The following is a 14,996-nucleotide window of genomic DNA, read 5'->3' as shown; positions in this document are numbered from 1 at the left end:
TATAAGTATTGGGGCTGTGACCCCATGAAGATGGTGCTGCTTGGTGCTTACTTGAAGCCTGCGGCTAGCAGGCTGCTGGAGCTTGCCTTGAACAGAGGACTGTGTGGGGCCAGGAGGAACCGCCATTGACCTGGGCTGCAGGAAGTGCTGACCTGCTTCCTTTTTGGGGCTAGAGGGTGCTGACCACTCTGCCTAAAGAATCCTTGTGCTGGCCTACTTGGGGGCACTTTGCTGGTGTGCCCCTGTGATCTTCCATGACTCTGTGGCTTGCCAGCGCGTGTTGAGCACTGTGCTATTCATCTCTTGGCCTCTTTAAATGAAGCATGTGGTGAGCACTGAGGAGAAAGTCATGTGAGCACTGCTGAGTTCTCCTCTTAGTGAGCGCTGCCTGGCAGGAATTTGCATGATGGGCGCTGGTGCCCCAGAGGAGCCCGACAGCCTGCCTGCCTTCATGGGTGATTGAGTCCCTGTTTTCGGATAGCGCAAGGAGTGCAGCGTTGCCTCCCCTCCCCCCCATTAGTTGGTGATGAGCTTGGAAATTGCGGGCAGGAGCCTACCTCGCATTTTTGTTGCCCAGGAGAAAGTGCTCTTCTACGTGCAACGGCCGGAGCAGCGCGCCGCTAAAACCGGAAGTCAGACCAAGTCGGGAGAAGCCTGACTGTGGGCGGGGCTATGCCAGACCGTGCGCCATGCAGGAAGGAGGAAGTCAGGCATAGTCAGCCTCTTTGAATGCGGGCCTCCCGTGAGGCTGAGGAGAGACCCGAGTACTGCTGGAGGACTGCTGGCGTGTGGAGGTGTTGCAGCCCTGCCTCCTCTGCAAAGGCTGACTACAGAGGACAAAGGATGCTTTCCCCCCCACTCCCCTCAGAAGCGGGAAGCCGAGGAGCACCGGGTGACCGGAGCTGCACCGCTTGTTGAAAGAAGCCCGGTGGTGAGTCGGCTGAAATGGAGGCCCTGGTGAGTTTGGGTCTAAGGAGGTGTGCGGGCACTGCCAATAGCAGAGCCCATTTCAGCAGACCACGGTCCCAATGTGGACCTTTCGGGGGCACTCTTTTGGCCAAATAGAGCAGCTGACCCGAGTGATAGTGGGCAGCTGCCCTTGCAAGAGGCCCATCGGGGCATTCTTTTACGAAGGTAGGGGGAGTGGCACTCCCGCCCCTTTGCACATGACATAGTGTCCCTGAACCGGGCCAGACCTCGAGGCCCCTGAGTCTAGAAGGAGTGATGAACCTCCACGAGGAGGCGCAGAAGCGAAGTGTCCCCTGAAGAGGTATTGATGCCCAGGGTTGTACCAGTCTGGGGAGCGACCAGATAACACAAACTGGTCCTTTCAGAAGTGGAATAAGGGGCACATGATGATGCTAAGTGTGTACTAAGGTGCACGGAGGACGGGATTTGGCATACTGTACGGTTATGTTCATACCTGCGCAGGGGGTGATGTGTTATGGAGACGATGCCCTGTACTGCTGATGATTATATGCCTAACAACACTCTGCATAATGTGCTATGCTGAGTACCCACACGTGCAGTGATAATGATAGGGTACACTGCTGCTGATGAGGTTTAGGCCTAAGGAGGGCCTGATGTGATTATGTTGTATGCCTAATAGGCTATCCGATGTAAAGCTATGATTTTCTACCTACTGTGTTTATGCAGAGTGCCCTATTGATGGTAATTACTGGTTGTTTTTATTTCCCTATTAGTGAGATCTACTGGTTCTGACAGTGGCCCACTTGGCCCTGTCATGTATATAATCTCCTGTAAAGTATTACCAAGTGCCAGTTGGCACAGTGTATATTTGTGATTATGCTCTAGTGTGTTTATGACTAATACAAAGGCTATTTTTTTATATAACCTTGTGTGGAGTTTACTTTTGTGGTGCGCCTAGTGTGTCGCTGCTGTGTGAGTGTGTTGCACAAATGCTTACATATTGCCTCTGGGATAAGCCTGACTGCTCGTGCCAAGCTACTAAGGTGGTGAGCAGGGGTTATCTTCAGCGTGTAACTCCCTTGCCCTGACTAGAGTGGTGGTTTCTGCCTGGCTTAGGCGCATGACCTAGTCAACCAGAAATCTCATTTCTAACATAACACACACACACACACACATATATTTATACATATATTTTTTTTTCACTGAAAAAATCATAGGTTTCAGGCACGTTATAGTTAGTTGGACATTTCACCCATACAAAACCATAGAAATTCCGGCATTATAGTTAGTTCAGCTAACTATAACTCGCGCCCCCGCAATGCACTGCGGATGACGTCACATATTACATCATTCATGACATGGTCAGTGACATCACTGATGACATCACTGATGACATCTCAAGTGACATAACTGATGACATCACTGATGATATCATCCAGTGACTGTGTGTTTCTCTAAAGTGTAAATATGTTTTATATATATGCCAAGGTGTATTGAAGATTGAGTGGTTGTATGAGTGTGTGAAAGGATGATTTAGTAGATGTGTGACTTATTGTATAAGTGACTGATTAAGTGCATCTTACTGAATTCATGGGTTAGTGAGAAAACTGTGTAAATGTCTGTATCAGTTTCTTAGTTGGTGTGTAAGCGGCCACATGGGTTGGTGAGTAGCTACATGAGTGTCTATATGTGTTATTGTTTGGTTGTTTGAGTATCTGTATGGGTGCCTAAGTGTCTGTGTGGATGGGTGGGGGATGTGAGTCTGTGCATAGATGTGTGAGTTGCTGATTCACTTGGTGTATGGGTTCAAGAGTGCATCAGTGAAGGGCTGTATAGGTGGGTGAGTGTGTGCATAGCTGCGTTGGTGAGTTAATGGATGTCTTAGTTGTACATGTGTGAGTAACTGCATATGTGAAAGGCAGTATATTTGATTGTTGGGGCATATAAATGATTATATGTGAGAGTGAGTGATTGTGAGAGTATCTTTATGGATGGGTGTGTGCTTGTGTCAGTAATTGTATATGAGAGTAAGTATGTGTTAGTATCTGTATACATAAGTGAGGTGGTGTGTATATATCTGAGTAGGTGAGTAAATGGGAGTGTGATTAATTCTTTGCATTACTGACTAGCTGTGTGAGTAACTCTATGGGTGAGTGGTGCTGTGTGAGTGTCTGTATGGGTGCATGAGTACATATGATAGTGGCTGTATTGATGAGTGACTGCATTTATGAGTGACTGTATAGGTGAGTGAGCGGATGTGTGTGTTGACCTAGGAATCAGTGAGTGGGAATGCAGTAATTGGTATTGGTGTGTCTATGGTTTCGAGAATGGTAGTCTGTATTTTAGAGTGGGTGTGTCAAAGGTTATATTAGGGTGTGAGGAGGTGCATCAGATTATCATGTGGATGATGTCATCAGTGATGTCATTTGAGATGTCATCAGTAATGTCACTGACCATGTCATAAATGATGTGATATGTGATGTCATCAGCAGTGCATTGCCGGGGCGCGAGTTATAGTTAGCTGAACTAACTATAACGCCGTAATTTATATGGTTTTATACGAGTGAAATGTCCAACTAACTATAACATGCCTGAAACCTATGTTTTTTTCACTGAATTTCTAAGGCTTTTTAAATGCTAATTTCTAACTATAACGTACCTGACCCCTATGGTTTTTTCAGTGAATTTCAATGGTTTTTTTAAATGCTAATTTCTAACTATAACGTCCCTGAAACCTATGGTTTTTTTCAGTGAATTTCAAAGGTTTTTTAAATGCTAATTTCTAACTATAACATAGCAGTCGCGTTTGCAGAGTGGTGGAGAAAGGTGAGTGTGGCCTTCAAACACCTCTTAGCAATCCCACTGTGTGGGATTTACTGGAGGTAACAGAAGGAGTAGTTAGACCCCAACGTCAACCTTGGGGGCCAACTACCCCTTTTATTACCACCAGTAAGTCCCACAGAGCAGGATTGCTAACTTCCTTTATCAGGCCCCACCCCCTCCCAGCACCTCTGTGCAAACGCACCCCTAGCATGTTGTAAGTTGGGGGATTAAGTCCCCTTGAATCCTGAGGGTCCCTGTGGCAAACTAGCTCACCAGGTACTTCCAGTAAGTGCCACAGAGCTGCTTTGCAGAGAGGTGGTCCAAGGCCACGCCCCTTTTTACACCTCTCTGCAACGCAGCTCTGTGGCTCTTACTGGAGGTACCTGGTGGGCTAGTTGGAGCCCAGGGGCCCTCAGGATTCAAGGGGAGTTAATACCCCAACTTACAACGCACCAGAGTGCCCGTTTACACAGTGATGAAGGGAGGGGGCGGGACCTGATGTGACAAGTGTGCAAACTCGCCCTGTGGCGCGTTTTAAGTTGGGGAATTAAGTCCCCTTGAATCCTGAGGGTCCCTGGGGCCAACTAGCCCACCAGATGCCTGCATAAGTGCCACAGAGCTGCGTTGCAGAGAGGTGTAAAAAGGGGCGTGGCCTCAGACCACCTCTCTGCAACACAGCCCTGTGGCGCTTACTGGAGGTACCTGGTGGCCTAGTTAGCCCCCCGGGGACCCTCAGGATTGACAGGGAATTAATTCCCCAACTTAAAATACGCCACAGGGCCTGTTTGCCCACATGCCACATCAGGCCCCACCCCCTCCCTTCACCACTGTGCAACTGCGCCCCGTGGCGCGTTTTAAGTTGGGGGATTAAGTCCCCTCCAATCCTGAGGGTCCCTGGGGTCAAACTAGCCCACCAGGTACCTCCAGTATGCGCCACAGAGCTGCGTTGCAGAGAGGTGTAAAAAGGGGCACGGCCTCGAACTACCTCTCTGCAATGCAGCCCTGTGGCGCTAACTGGAGGTACCTGGTGGGCTAGTTGGCCCCCAGGGACCCTCATGATTGTAGGGGAATTAATTCCCCAACTTAAAACACGCCACAGGGCGCACTTGCATAGTGTTGCTGGGAGGGGGCGGGGCCTCCAGCGCGATGCCAGCTGTTTTATTTTTTGAAGGGGGACTGAGTGGCCCCCTTCCTTTCTATTTTTTGGGCCCTGGGGACCCCATCCCCCAGGGCCTGTCCCCTAATTTCTTAATTTTAATTTTTTTTAAAAAAGGAAGGGGGCCGCACGGCCCCCCTCCCGAGGCCATTTTCGACCCTGGGGACCCCATCCCCCGGGGCATGGCCACTATATATTTTTTTTATTTATAATATTTTCAAAGGAGGGTGGCTGCGTGGCCCCCTTTCTGAGGCCTCTGTTAGCCCCGGGGACCCCATCCGCTGGGATTCTCCCTTGTTTTTTTACGGGAACATAACCGACAAGTTCATCTCTGAGGAATTCTTTGCATCTCTTCTCAGATAACAGATTTTATTGTTACCCATTTCCGTGGTACTCATTTTAACTACGTTGGGATGATGAAAGAGTGAATGCACCAGCTGGGGTTTAAACCTGTACCTATCAAACACAGGGCCATGTACCACCGGCCTCCTGAGCCGCTGACGATGCGACATGAAAAAATACCGCTTTGTGAGGCTTTAAACAATACCGACAATAGCGTGTATTTGTACCTACCTTTGTAGGTCGGCAGGTGATGGGTGTAATGTTCGTCACCACATTCCACATTACTCTTTTTGCCGATCACACAAAACGATTGGCTAGTATGAAGCTGTTGGCAAGCATCCAAGGTTTTACAGCTGGTTGCTTTGCCTGTAAGTAACACCTTTTTTGCCGTGCTTCTGCATGGATGCTCCAGCATTGCTTTATGTGTTGGCTGCAAACAACTCATGCACATCTTTAGAAAGAGTGTATACCAAGAACTCTCTTCAGCTATATTTCTGGCTCTGCAGTTTTCCACTCCGGATGTGGCCACAGTAATGTAACGACCATGCTTCCCCTAACTTCAGCAAAGAGTCTTGCTAGCAACTCAGATCTGCTTGTTACATTTCCCAGGAGTTCATGAGTGCATACATTTGTCCCAGGTGGACTTTTCAATCCAGGTCTGTTCATTGTGGTAGTATGGAAACCTCTTGGCATTCTGTGTATAGTGATGGATACTCCGTAATGGCGTCCCGTGAATACCTGGTCATACTGAACCTTGCTAGGATCATGTGTGTCTGGTGATGCTGCAAACTGATGACATTCTGAGTTTACCTGGCAATACTGTGCATTGAAGAAAAACTATGCATTGGGGAATGCCCCCGGGACCTGGCCCACCCGGGGCCTCATTTAAATGTAGCGTGGGAGCCCGCGCTTTGATTCGTTTTTTAGTTTTTCATCTGGATTTGCGCACCTAGCGCGAATTCGGCAAATTTTATTTTAAAAAGAAAATGCTTTTATGGGCCCCTGGGGTCCTTGTGGGACTCCCTGAGTAGGCCTAGGGGGTCAGGGTGTTTCTACCCTGCCCCCTTTTCTTGTTTTTCGTGTTTGTTTCACTGTTTTCTTGTGACTCAGTTCTACCGAGTCACAAGATGGCTGCCAACACTTCCTGGTTTGAAGTATTGACAGCCAATTAGAATAAAGCTCTTGGTCGGGAGGGTCCGCGGATCCACCGTGCCTCTAGATATCGATATTTACATTTGTTTTGGATTTCTCAGCAACTACTGAACGGATTTACACCATTTTTAAAAAGGTCGCTTTCTGAACCAAGCACTTCCTTTTTGGAAAATTGGATGTAATTCCGTTCAGCAGTTCGGGCTGTAGCCTTGGCTAAAGTTTCCTATCGGAAATTGATTTTTTGACTCTTAGTTTTTTAATTTCTCAGCAACTACTGAACGGATTTACACCATTTAAAAAAAAGGTCGCTTTCTGAACCAAGCGCTACCTTTTTACAAAATTTGGTGTAATTCCATTCAGCAGTTCGGGCTGTAACCTTGGCTAAAGTTTCCTATGGAAATTAACATGGAGAAAACACTTTATGGGACTCCCCTTTTTTCTCGGCCCCCGCTTGACGAATCACTCCCAAACTTTCAGGATAGGAGCTGACCTGTATAGACTTTTTGGGGGGAGAATTTCACAAAGCGTCATCAAACGACACCAAAGTTATTAGCAAATCAAAAAATGCTTTTCCTATGGAAACTAGGTTCTAACTATAACTACCTACTGGCGTGATGATTCTTTGTTGCAACGCGGCCTCCTCACCGCGTCAGGAATGCTCCATCTTCGTGATGAAAGGAACGAAGAGGCTGGGGATCAAAACTTGTTCGAAACCTCTCAGCGCAGAGAGCTAGATATAATTCACTTTCCAGAACTTCTTGGATCCTACTATAGGATTGATAATGGACATTGATAACGTATGTGACTGTGAACTTACTCATGGGAAATTACAGGCTCTTTTCTTTTCTTTTTAGAATAATACAATTCCCAGAATGCAACAGATTGGAACACAAACTGAGTGTAGCCCAATGAGGGCTGGGAACCAATGAGAAATGTGCATGAATTGATTAAAAAGAGCCCGTCACACTCACAACTTGTAACAGCCTATGATTAAGGGGCGGAATGCTCTGAAACGCGCCAGGCAACATAACTCACATTAGAAGTGATGGAAGGTTACATAGTGGAAAGCCGGAGGGATGGCTTGCAGCCGACTGCTTCTGGAAGCTCGAGGGCATTTGTTGATTGATATATATATATATATATATATATATATTCACTTAAAAAACCATAGGTTTCACACATGTTATAGTTAGGTGGACATTTCACTCATAAAAAACCAATGAAATTCCCCCGTTATAGTTAGTTCAGATAACTATAACTCGCGCGCCCGCAATCCACTGCTGATGACTTCACATATTACATCACTCATAACATGGTCAGTGGCATCACTCATGACATCACTGATGACATCATCCTTGTGATAGAGTGGCGGTCGCGCGAGTTATGGTTATCTGAACTAACTATAACGGGGGAATTTCATTGGTTTTTTACGAGTGAAATGTCCACCTAACTATAACATGTGTGAAACCTATGGTTTTTTAAGTGAATTTGCAAGGTTTTTTAAATGCTAATTCCTAACTATAACGTGTGTGAAACCTATGGTTTTTTAAGTGAATTTGTACGGTTTTTTAAATGCTAAGTTATGTATGTATTAATATATATTTTTTTTAAGGTTTTTCACCGTGCGCGCACCGTTCACGCACCCCGCGATTTTAAGACAAAAAAAATTAAAATGTTTTTTGCACCCTTCGGGGTCCTTCAGGGACCCCCTGACAAAGGCTAGGGGGTCAGGAACTCTCTACCCTGCCCCCTTTTCACGTTCGCCACCTCTCTTTTTCAGTGTCGCACCCATAACAAACAAAATGGCGGCCGACACTTCCTGATTTCGACCGATTCGAACGTTGACTGACATGTAACCACCAATCAGAATTACGCTAGCGCACGTAAGGGTGCGCGCACGGTGAGCGCACGGTGTGCGCTTATAGATATTTATGTACTTTTAACTGCAATTTTCTCAGGAACTACTGAACAGATTGACTCCATATATGCAAAAGGCACATGCCTGACCTGAGGACTACCTCTCTGCCAAATTTCAAGTAATTCTGTTCAGCCGTTCGGGCTGTACCTTCGACTAAAGGTCCTATGGGAAAATGCATGGAGAAAACGCGTTTTGGGACCCCCCTTTTTTCTCGGCCCCCGCTTGACGAATCACCCCGAGACTTTCAGGGTAGGAGCTGAGCGGAGCGCCCCATTCGTTTTGAAAATTTTGCGAGGATTCATCAACCGGCGCCAAAGTTATTCAAAATAGAATTTTGAGATTTCCTATGGAAACTCGGTCCTAACTATAACTATCTACTCGCGACCGCCAGTAGATAATATATATATATATATATAGATATATATTTATATATATGTATATATATATATATATATATATCGTAAACCTTTTCCACCACACGTTGCCGCTCAGAAGGTAGCGGGTGCCTCCAGCTCGCGAGGACGGACTCGCGTACGCACTTCATTCCTCCATTACGCCGGGCACTCTGGGCTTAATAGATAATTTTATCATTTTGTTTTCAAATCAGCATGCAACCAGAAAACTGACAGAAGCGTTTTGGCCACCTGGCCTTTGTCAATTTCATATATATTTTAAAATTTAAATCAACCATTGTATCATGAATTTTGATAATATATATTTTAAAATCAACTTTAAAAAATTATTATTGCTAATAAAATGACGACTCAATTGTTAACATGCTAAATGGATAACTTTATTTTTTATATCTGCAACCAAATCACTTGTAAAAAATGAAGAAAACGTGATCTGTATTGCATCCTTCCCTCCATCACCTATTTTTCCGCCCTGCGTTTGAAAATGTGGACAAGGCACCATAGAAGCAGGTTTTTACGGGTTTAGAAGGACAATTTAAGAGGAATAAAATTGAGCCAATCCTGCTTATGTGAATTTCTTCTCACAGATTGTGGTTATTGTACTTATCAGTGGAAAAGAGGTGAACTCATTTTACTAGAGAGTTTCTAGCTTGTTCAAAAGAAATATCTAGAATTATTTTGTACACTGTGAAAGCCTAGAATATGTCCACTCTTTGGGGCCTATTTGAAAACTGCATTATGTAGTATGTTAGTACTACAATAGTACTACTAACATACTATAAATTGCTATTCTCATACCTAAATGTGAGGTCTATGCCCCTTCTATCTTCTATGTGTGGAGATATCTTCACACTGTGAAGATTGCCACACAGGTAAGTTATGTTTTAGTAGTAAATGTGGGAGGGAGAGTAAGAGGATTGTGGCTGGAAAATGGGAAACACTTATTATTGAAGGGGTGGGGTTCAGGGAAGAGTGAGGAGGTGATTAGCTAGGGTTACAGAGGGGTTTAGGGAGGGAAATGTACCCTCTCAAAAAAGAGTAAGGCCATTGGTAGTCACAAACTGCCCTTCTATAGTTACTACAGCCAAAATAGGACCAAAACAGTTGTAAACAGCTGAGAGCTGGAGTAACTCTAGGACCACACATCGCCAACCACTATTACTGCCATCCCAGAGAAAATAATGGCTGTTGGGACCTAAATAAAACCCCATAGGAAGAACTGTTAATAAACTGTGCCACAGTGTATAGCTACATCTTTGTTGTGCATACATATATTTCAATATAAAGGGAGAATGCTTTTCTGGAAGCCATAGGCAAGTGCAAGCATGAATATTGTCAAAATCATACTTCTCAGATATTTCCTTTGTCCCATTTCAATTATTTACTTCACTTTTTCATCTCACAAATTAGATAACTAGATTTAGTATTGCAAGGCAATGGTATGGATCAGAAACTGTATTTTCTCCCCACTTGGTGCTTACAAGGACTAATTCTATTTCTTCACTTTCTTTCGAAACAATGTGCATTTGGGCAAAGAGTTGGGGTCATCTCTTGAACGGTTCTAGTTGGACCTCAATTCGTTGTGCAAACTCTCTGACTTACTAGACATTATTCTTCAGCTATTCAGCAAAAGCTTATCTTTAAAACATGTTGCACTCCATTGCATATATACAGCCGATGGCTCACAGAGAGAGGTATCTGCTCGGGTTGCAATAAAGATTTAGGCTCTTTTTGACACATGATGTGGTCTAGTGACCAGGTGTCTGCATCCTGGAGAGATGTTTTTGCACGTCCGAGTCTCATTCTGATGTACGTCGAGAAGCCCCCGCCAATACATTATTGTGCTGGGGAGATGGACTAATATCTTTATATTCTCACAAAAGTAAAATGTTAAAATGTGCATCAGACATTGCCAAAAAACAATATGACACTTATGGAATGTGAGACAAAAACCTAAGCTGGAAATGATTCAACTCCTATCGCTACCAAGAAAAAAGGTTTCCAATGACAGTTTATATGAATTTGAAACCATCTGGAATAAATTAAAATACTAATGTAACGAGTCAATCCATCAGGATTTGTAGAGTGCGGCGCCATCACCCGTGAGGGTGTCGAGGAGCTGGGAGAGCATGCTGCCTGTTCATCTATTGGTTGAACATCCAGGTCTTGAGGTCCTTCCTGAACTGGTGGAGCGATGGTGAGCCCCTGAGGTGCAGGAGGAGGATGTTCCAGGCCTTAGCCACCAGGTAGGAGAAGGAGCGGCCTCCACTGTTCGTTCAGCGGATGCGTCGGGTGGCTGCTAAGGAGAGGGATTCAGAGCGGAGTTTTCTGGTAGGTCAGTTGTTCTGCTTGGGTTTTCGGATCAGATAGAACCCGCTCATCAGAGCCTCTCTAACCCAGCCAGAACGTTACCCTCTCCCTAGGGCCTATTCACAACAAGTAACCGCCGATATATATATATACCACCTAAGGACAGGGAATTCCTAATATATATATATATATCTATATATATATATCTAGACCTCTTATAATATAAGTGGCGGCCTCGCGATCCCAGACGGACCCAGGACTTCCTACCCAGACGGCAGCCTCAGCCTCGCGGTCCCAGACGGACCCAGGACTTCCTACCCAGACGGCAGCCTCAGCCTCGCGGTCCCAGACGGACCCAGGACTTCCTACCCAGACGGCAGCCTCAGCCTCGCGGTCCCAGACGGACCCAGGACTTCCTACCCAGACGGCAGCCTCAGCCTCGCGGTCCCAGACGGACCCAGGACTTCCTACCCAGACGGCAGCCTCAGCCTCGCGGTCCCAGACGGACCCAGGACTTCCTACCCAGACGGCAGCCTCAGCCTCGCGGTCCCAGACGGACCCAGGACTTCCTACCCAGACGGCAGCCTCAGTCTCGCGGTCCCAGACGGACCCAGGACTTCCTACCCAGACGGCAGCCTCAGCCTCGCGGTCCCAGACGGACCCAGGACTTCCTACCCAGACGACAGCCTCAGCCTCGCGGTCCCAGACGGACCCAGGACTTCCTACCCAGACGGCAGCCTCAGCACAAGTTCATCCTATGATTACCATAACATACAGCAGGGGAATCAGTTTTACCATTTACCAGATCACACAAGAACTGCCAGTTTGAGCACAACCTGTTCTCTGGTTCGAGGGGTTCCTCTCTCCCTTATTCAGCTACCACTTACCTGATCAGGGTTAACATCTGTTCATGTCAAGTCACAGCTGAACAGAAGAATAGGCTACCTTTTTGTACAAGAACACGCAGCACATGTTGATTCACTACAAACTGGATACTTTATTATTTATTATATACGCAATCACACAACATTACTACGTAACACATAACCTGCAAAGAAAAGTGAAAGATTAGGTTGTACACTCTAATAAGAAAGGGGTCGACATCACCTTAGTCGTGTGTAGCCTGCACTCAATGGTCATCTAGGTTCCCTTCTCGTCTGTGCCTCGGCTCGTCTGGAGATCACACCTCCGTAGCTCCCTTCTCCGAGTCACTGGGACCTCTACCTCATCGGCTACTCTCTCCTCTCTGGCAATTCTGCTAGAAGAGTATCTGTCTCTCGGTTTTTCTCCGCCTTCAAGTTTGTCATCTGTCTTCCCTGGAATAAGTAGTAGCTTTACTGCTAACGGCTAGATGCCGCCTACGGACTGAAGTAAGTGCCTCGTAACTGCCTCAGACTTTTACTAATATAGAGGTGCATTTCCTCATGGAAAATTCCGGCCCGTAACTTGCCGCCCACCAAATTCTTGTACCTCCCCGTGCCAAGGACACTTTCCCAGCCGGCCGGCCTGATGTAGCGTCTTCGGCATGAAGAAAAATACAATCCTTCGATAAGGGCCGGTCTGAACCGGTTCTCTCCAAGCGAATAACACCTCATAACTAAAACATCCCCTTTAACCTAGAAGCATCTCAAGCTGCCGGAGCAGAAAGAAAGATGGAGTCTCTCCCGTTTGAGGCCTACCAGGCCTGAATTCAGCACGGCTCCATTAAATACCCTCACTACAGGGCAGGTTATCCCTAATACTAACGAATCTATCCCCTAGGATATGTGTGCAAGCCCTAATCTATGGGGAAGAACACAGGATCATGTCGAAGTGCCTAGTAAATAGACTTCATTCACTACTCTAACCCTTAGGCTTGAATGGTAAAGAGACTGAAGTCACCCTAATCACCCATAAACACAATAGGGCCGGGAAAATCGAGCAGTACATTTCACCCTTGACTTCAGTCTATTATACATTAATTAAACAGAACTAACATCTGTGGAAGAATAATATGAAACAAAGCTAACTGATCTATGTCTAGTACCAAATGTGCAAAATTGAAGTAGTGAAGGAATACACTGAATAAAGCAACAAATAGAAATCAAAACAGCGATGGTAATTAGAATACCTCCTAATATTCGACGTAACAGATACAAGTCAGGTAACCAATTAAAGAGCCAGTCAAACCAGCCCTGGTCAATGTGTTTTCTAACTTCCTCCGTCAAGTCATGTAGCCTGTCAATGTGAGCGCGAATAGATTGTGTATGATCAGACAAGTTAAAACAACAATGACCCTCAAAATCGGAACAGTCGTGTCCATGTTTAAGCAAAAGATAATCAATGGCCGCTCGATTTTGCAAGATGGCTCTCCGTTCACCCTGGGCGTCTAACAGCATGTCAGACAGGACTGTAGAAGTATGATTAATGGATTTTACCATCCAGCAGGCCATTTTCTCAATAGATTTAGCATTATAAACCGCCAAAGCAGGAACACCAAGAATTGAAATAGCCAGGCTAAGGTATTCAGACTTGGAATATAAATGCAAAGATGAGTCACAATCCTCCTGTAACATCACTGTATCTCGAATCACACAAGAATTGGCATTCGGATGTGACGAGAACATCAGTAAGCTGAGTCTCGTAATGGCACAGGGGCCACCAGAAATATTTGCGGGGACATATGGCCAGGAAGTATTACCACATGAGAAAAGCCATCCGGCAGGTAGCAACATCGTGCGATAATGACTAGGGGTAACTACCAAACTCTTGCAAGTCATATTGTTCTGGACCGAAGCACATGTTTTCGGTGTCCTTTGAAAGCACAAAGTTCGCTCATGAAGGGTGAAGGAAGTAGCACCTTTCAGTTTCAGGCGCAGACATTCAGAAATTGCACTAGGATTACACGTAAGGAAAAAACACATATCTCCTTGTGTGATATTATAGGTAACTATTTGGGACTGGACGGGGGGTATCTGGTCTGGTAGTTCAGTACATAAGGGGCAATACGCATGGGTGGCAAAATTGCCCAGAAGAACATTGGGGCGAGCCTTTGAAATGTTGAAAATATTAGTTAAGGTTTCCAGCGAAGCAGGGACAGCAACCAGACAGGTCGCTAAGATGTCGTGTACAGATCTCATCGGCGTCAAACAAAAGTGAGGGGCATCGGTCACCCTTTTCGCCAGTAGGGTCCAAAAGTTCGATGACGAATCCCACGCAGCGAGGGAACGCAACACTCGGGTGCGTAGCTCATCCGGGGTTGACGGGATTCCTCCTCTCTCGTCGAACCAACCCGAAAATAGTCCGGCGACGACACATCCTGCAGCAACAATCCAAAGAATGATCTGAAAGAGAATCAAATACAGGCATTAATCATTCTCGTAAGTAACATTTGTCAGCCGGGACCGCTTCCCAGCTATCTTTCCCTGGTCTCATAACTAAAATGGTGTTATCATGACCGGTGGCGATGACCTCTGCCTGTTCAGGGGGAGTCTTAGGTGACTGCACCCAAACCCTGGCCCCAGGGTTATCTGTGGAGCCAAAACCTTTCTGGCCTCGTACAGTTAGCAAAGTTGGGGCAGTGCCTTTTACCATCCCACCACTGAAGACAGGCATTATGAGTAATTGAGCCACTCGGTCAGTTCGATGGATCAGCAAGTCAGCCTCACTGCTATTCAGCAGGAGCACCTTAATCTCTCCCTGATAATCACTGTCAATGACCCCTCCAAGTACCTGAATGCCTTTTACAGCCAGCCCCGATCTAGGGGCGATTAATCCAAAATTCCCGGGTGGTATATGAACACCAACACCAGTCGCGATGATGACCCGATCTTTACCTTTTATAACGGTGTCATCCATGGCATGCAAGTCTAAACCTGCCGACCCTGGGGTCGCTCTACATGGAGCCAAAGCTCCGGGAGTAATCTCCCAGTACATCACAGTCTCTCTGATTTCATTTGGCTGAGCATTAACA

The sequence above is a fragment of the Triturus cristatus genome, chromosome 8 (genome assembly GCF_964204655.1).
Source record: "Triturus cristatus chromosome 8, aTriCri1.1, whole genome shotgun sequence".
NCBI classification, from domain to species: Eukaryota; Metazoa; Chordata; class Amphibia; order Caudata; family Salamandridae; genus Triturus; species Triturus cristatus.
Note: the sequence above shows the minus strand (reverse complement) of the source record.